The following is a 6,906-nucleotide window of genomic DNA, read 5'->3' on the forward strand; positions in this document are numbered from 1 at the left end:
TGAATACCCCACAAGTATTTCATACATAATAGAACCACAGATCATCTGAAAAATAATTAAAATCACATGATCATTTGATTTATATGACAACTATTTCAGAGCAAGTTACCTAAATAGCCTTTTAAAATTTTATTAAATTAATAACATATTTTAAAACTTTTGTATTAATTGTTGATTATTAGCATGGGTGACTTTCGGTTTCAAATCTATAGAAAAATTTAGCTAAAAGTTCAAATTAGAGTATGTGACAATGGAATAAATTTATAGAGTATATCTCATATTTCACCATTCCAAAAATATAGTGTCATGAACCGACAGAGGTATTCACGTATCACTTTTAAACTATAAATATATAGAAGTTGGAGAGTCATTCAAGCCACAACTAATCAAAAATTTCCATCAGATCATAATTTTTAAATCTTTTTATCACGAAAATACACACAACCAAATGAAAAAGTATGTTCATTCATATTGTTCACATTTTAAAAATCATTAATTATGATTTACCCAATAATAAAGTTATATATCTCATTTAAAAAAATCAAAACATTAACACGAATTCAAAATGATAGAATTTGCAATCAATGCTTGTTGAGCAACTACATTAGCTTGTGAACGCCTAACTAAAACTGCATATAATGTCCTTGGAGCTTGTACATTTAGGCAACCTACTTTTACATTTGACCAGATAAACATACCAGTACACACCAATAGCCAAACTAATACATTTACATAATTTAACAAATAAAATGATTAACTTCATTCGACAAACACATTTAAGATAAGGTTTAGAGAGAGGCCTTGATGGTATTGAAGGTGACGTTTTTTGCTGTGGTGGCAAGGGTTTTTGGAGAGGGGCGACATATGATATTACCTTCATAACCTCAAATCCACCATCTTTCTCATATAAACTGCAGATTTTTGTAGTTCTAGTAAACCAACATCAGACAATTAAGTTGGCAACCCAACATCCACCTATTCACCAAGGATATTAGTTACATTGAAAAAGGATCATTATGAGTTCTTATTCATCATGTTGTTGGAAACAAACCAGAGAAACAAACAATAATTGAACAACAAAGTTGCAAGAGATATATGAATAAGAAGAAGATGGATTGATGTGATAAGATTCTCTGTAAAAAACACATACCCTTTTATTATTACCACAACAATCAACCTTTACATCTTGATTACACCCACAGATATATGTACAACAATATTATAACTATCAATTGATAGTTACTAACGCCCCTACCCATCACATCGGTTCACAATCACTACAAGAAAAATGACTTACAGTCACACCAAAAAAGTGTGACTATATGCGTATAGTGACATTTTATTTTTTCACTGAAAGTGTCACGGAAGGTGACGCCATCATATGGGTCTTATGGTCACTTTAAAATATAGTGTATGTATGCTATGAAAACATGTGGCCGTAATATAAAAGTGTGGCAAATGTGTACGGAATTTTGTTCCTTAAATATCCAATATTGTGGCGTTAAACAGTTAGTAGTCACACATATTTAGTTAACGTGGTGACTGTATATCACCAACATGCGACATTCATGATGTTTTAGTGTAGTTGTTTTGTTACATATAGTCACACAGTTTAAATTTTATTAAGACTATCTGTATCTTTTGTAAACTTGTAATTATGGTGTGTGTGACCATGTTTGGTAAATGGAGACAAGTACTTTACTTCCATATGTGACGAATTGCTAATTATTAGTTACAAAAAAAACAATCAACGTTTGTGACTATAACCTAGCGTATAGAGACACACAATTAAGTGAAATACAATCATAAGTAGTATAAAGTCACACATTTTGTTAAAATTAAGGATAATTCGGTATCGTATTAAGACTATTGGGTATATTTTAGAAACATATAATTTACGGTGAACATGTCCGTGTTCGATAAATGGTCACATATAATTAATGATCTATGTGACGATTTACTAGTATTTAGTCTCAACAACAATCAATTATGGTATTATTTTGCCACATAAATTGTTTTTCATGTTGTTATTGTTTAACTTAGTGACAAAAAGTTTTTAATAAACATCATTTTAAATCAATTGTAGTCTCATAATTCTTGTATATTATGGATATTGTTAACCATTTAGCCACACGTTACAAATTGATGTAAAGTAACCGTTGTATATTTTTAGAGACATTAAAAACCTATAAAACATGGAAAAAATCATACTACAGCCACTTTAACTTACTATTTACTGTTACTTTTTATACATTTCAGACACATCAAAATAATTTAAATTAAAGTAACGAAACACAACAATATGAAACACAAACAAAATTCATAATTTGATACTGATAATATTTGAAATCGAAATCCATATATACATTACATTCCTAATTAAAATATCAAAGAAAGGAAAATTGTCCTAATTTAAAGAATTTAAGTAATGTTAAAAAAATCAAACACATCATAAACCAAAACCTAAACATAACTAGCTAGGCATTCATTTTGTTTGTATTGCTCCTTGTCTTCTGGAGAAGGGCATCAGATGATATGTAAGTTGGTTTCCTTTCCGTTGAGTTTTGATGTGATATAATTTTTGGTACCTATAACAACAACATTGAAACCAAAAAAATTAGTTCATCATAAACTTAGTATAGTACTTTTTGAAGAAAATAAAGTTTAATGCACAAAGTAGTGAACATTTTGAAACAATCCTTTGATTCGGATTGCACAAGGTATTTTGGCCATGGAACAAAACTTTTATATGCATCCTCAACTAATGTGAATTCTCTAGTTTTATGGGGTAGAAATGCATGTTTTATTACCACTTCATCAACGGAAACTTTATAGCAATCATCTTGTAGAGGAACTCCATGAATAAGTTGACTTTCTGATGATAAGTGAACGGTACCACGAGCATCGATGTTCCTTTTATCCGGATATGATAGACTTCAATTGATTGACTACAAATGATATGTAATATTATAATCAGAAGAAAAAAAAATGTATATTCAACATGTGAAAAAACACTAACCTGGTGAATAGGATTTTTTGGTGAAATTGTTGGTATCTTAGGATTGATAGTAGAAATCTTAGACTCAACAACTTTTATGGTGGCTTTTGTAATTGCCTAATAGTTTACAACATATTTACTGTAATCTTTTCCCATAGTTTCTCCCTGAATTCCAAGGTTACAGATTTACATCCTTCCAGGTAAAAACACTTAATCCCACCTTCTTGTGGAAAAGGTCTCCAAATAACTAACAAACAACGCCCTATGTTTCCCTGAAACACTACCCAATTCATCAAACTTTATATGTTTTTTTTCTACCACTAATTCAGTGCGCAGCTTTAGCAAACAAACATGATTTCAACAAAGTATAAATAGCAATGTATAAATGATATCAGTAAATAAAAATCTTTTTAAGCAACTATAAACATCAATTTTCAGCATATAAACATGATTTGAACAAATAAAAAGTTATTTCAGCAAATAAATCTGATTTCAGTAACTATAAACAACAATTTTCAACAAATAAACATGATTTCAGCAAAGTATAGATGATTTTAGCAAATATAAAACTATTTCAGCAAGTAAATCTGATTTCAACTACTATAAACAGTAGTTTTTAGTAAATAAATATGACTTCAGCAAATATATAGATGATTCCAGCAATTAAAAATTTATTTAAGCAAATAAAATTGATTTTCAGCAATATATACATTTGATTTTCAGCAGATCTAAACATAATATTTACAATATTTCAGCTTTGAATTAGAAGTATGTTTCAGGTTACAAAAGTAAATTCATAACTAAAAATCGTATTCTAGCAATATTTCATCTTGAAAAACAAACCCTAGAAGAGAATTTCAGAAAAAGAAATACTGGTGGTGTAGCAGCGAACGTAGACGAAACTGATGGACTGGTGAGGGATGGGAAAAAACGACCATTAGCGATGGAGAGCTGAAACCGAGCGGTCGGCGTCAAAGGATTTCACGGTAACGATAGCAGATTCGGCGCTTACCGGCGTCGGGATAGAGGATTTTGCGATCTAGGGTTCTCTAGTAGCATGAAACACGGAAGAGAAGGCAACTCACAGTAGAATATGAATAACAGGAGTGAAGGTGAAGGGAATACGACCTAGATTCGGCGCTTACCGGCGACATGATAGAGGATTTTGTGATCTATGGTTCTCTAGTAGCATCAGAAGAGATAGCCACTCACGGTAGAAGGTGAATAACATGAGTGAAGGTGAAGGGCAAATAACCTAAATTCTAATCGATATTAGGGTAGAGACGATTTGGAGCCGGGAAACTCAATCAAAATTTTTGGGTAAGCAGGAATTGAAAACTTGGAAAGGGGGAATAAACTCCTATGAAATTATAATTTTTCTACAAAAATTTAAACAAATTTTTAATTTAGTTTCATTAATAATTTTATTTATTGTTTCTATTATTTTAAAAATTGTATATATATATATATATATATATATATATATATATATATATATATATTATATAATTATTTTAATTTTTTACAAATTTCTTTATTTATATATGTATATGTCTATGTATTTGTATATGAACGGTCATAAACTAACTTAAATCTGGGTCTAAAATATGGATCACAAAACCGGGTACATTTACCAGCCAGGGGCTCTGCCCCTTGGACCCCGCTCCCAGGGGCGCTGCCCCCAGGCCCCCGTTGGTTCAGGGGTTTCTCCCCTAAATAGCAGTATACTTTCAACAAAGACAAAATTGAACAAATGTGCGCTCATCATCATACCGATTTCTTCAATAATTGTCAAAGTGACATTGATCAACAAATTAACCCCATTACACTTAAATAACACCAACATATAGAAGACCTAAGTCTTAATCCTTAAACCATAATCCATAAGACATAAGATTTAAGCTCTAATCCCTTAGCTCTACCATATAATCCTAAGTTATAAGCCTTACTCTTTAAGTAATAGCCATAAACCTTAAGCCCTAAACCCTAATACATAAGTTTTAGTCATGAGGCTTACACCTTATACCATAAGCCATAGGTCGTGACCCTTATGATTTAAGCCCTAATAAGTAAACCATAATCCTTAATTAAAAAGCCTTATGCCAAAACCATGAAGATCTAAGGCCTATGACATAATCCAATAGTCGTGGCACATACATCATAATTTATAATTTGTAAGTCCAATACATAAGGAATAAGCTTTGATCCATAAGCTTAAAGCTTTAAGCATTAAGCCATAATCCATATGCCTTAAGAGTGAGGATATAGGGTTTTATGACTTAAGGCTTATAACTTAGGGTATAGGCCTTAGGCCTTATGATTTAGGGTTTAGGGTTTATGACTAATGGCTTTATGACTTAAGGCTTATAACTCAGGGTATAGGCCTAAGTCCTAACCCATAAACAGTACACCCAATGTTGTAAAACTCACGGAGTTGGCCAATTACTCCTCCGAGTATACTCGCTACTCGACCCCTTACCGAGGCGAGTTACAAAATCTTGAGTACTCCCCGATGGGCCTTACTAAACTGAGTGGTGTTGTAAAACTCAGTCAACTTGCTGATTAATATGTATAATATACTTAGTGATTTATTATTTAACACACATATGATTATTACTACATATATATCTTACCATAAGCAAGATGCCCTAATGTTTAATGTAAAAGAAATAAGCCATAAGCCTTAAGCCATGAACCATTAGCCATATGTCTACACCATAAGCCATAATCCCTAAGCCATAAGCCATAAGTCATATGCATTATGCCATAAGCCACATGTCATAAGCAATAAGTTATGAGCTTCATCCCCTACACCTAAACCTTAAGCCATAATTCCTCCAATTCAATGTTTAGAAATTAGTAACAGCATACATGAATTACCAATTAAAATATCAAAGTATACATGAATTAAAACTTCATTTACATATTTATATACATATTAACTAAAATTCAATAATATATTAAATATAAATCTATTTTTATAAAATATAACTATGATATATTTAAAGCTCTTAATTTTGGCTTCCTTATTTGTGTTCCATCACTTAATTTCATAAGGAATTTCAATAGAAACCACATCATACAACGAAAACCTGGGTATTTAGACTGGTCACCGGTTCTTCATTTTCCACTAAATCGGTTCTTGATTCTTCGGTAAATCAAACAAAAATGTTTTTTAAGTAGCTAAATATTTACAAATCTATAGTTGGCTACCATTAATATTTAAACGACCTAAATGATCAATTAACTATAGTCTATGGCATTTGGAAAATAATAATATAATAATTGATAGAAAATTCCTATTTTCTAAAATATATACAAGTAATTCATTTACTCAACCCTCATGTTAAAATATACTTAATTGAAGATTTAGATTATGTTAGTCTATTACGTGAAACTGCTAATTGCTAATAACAAATTCAATATTAACTTGAAAGCATACAATCATCGATCCAAATCTGACATTTCCCTCTAAATAAAATTTTCATTCCCCCTAAAACATTTTTCCCAAAATGAACATTTTCAGTTCCTACTCTATTATTTGGAAGAAAGGAAACATCGCTTCCCTAAGCATTCAAGCAATGGTGTTAAACAACACAAAAATTTACTCTGGTTACTGCTTTCTCTCTCGGTGTTTCTGTAATTTCTGATTAGCTTCTTCTCTTATGGACCTCTCCCCCTTTCCTCCCTCAAACGTCTCCTATTTTCTTTCTATCTCTACAAATGCAGCGACGACCGATTGTTTTGGGGTACTTTGTAAATTCTTTGGGGTTTTGATTTTCTTATTAGGGTTTTGGTGGGTTGTAACGTCCCAAAAATCCGTACTAAAAATTTATTTTATAAATCATTTCTAAAACCATATTCATAAAAGATATCATAAACCATAACACAATTTAGAGTATTAATTT

At 31.1% G+C, this 6,906-nt stretch overlaps 1 long non-coding RNA gene across 1 annotated transcript; it reads right to left on the reverse strand.

Moving 5' to 3' along the window:
- Positions 1 to 2,303: 2,303 nt before the first annotated feature.
- LOC111893117 (uncharacterized) lies at positions 2,304 to 4,331 on the reverse strand. Its single transcript, XR_002850789.3, has 3 exons — positions 3,020 to 4,331; positions 2,811 to 2,948; positions 2,304 to 2,588 (listed from the first exon to the last, which is right to left on the reverse strand). It is a non-coding gene; the product is annotated as an uncharacterized LOC111893117 (long non-coding RNA).
- Between the last annotated feature and the right edge of the window lie 2,575 nt (positions 4,332 to 6,906).

The sequence above is a fragment of the Lactuca sativa genome, chromosome 6 (assembly GCF_002870075.4).
Source record: "Lactuca sativa cultivar Salinas chromosome 6, Lsat_Salinas_v11, whole genome shotgun sequence".
Classification (NCBI taxonomy): domain Eukaryota; kingdom Viridiplantae; phylum Streptophyta; class Magnoliopsida; order Asterales; family Asteraceae; genus Lactuca; species Lactuca sativa.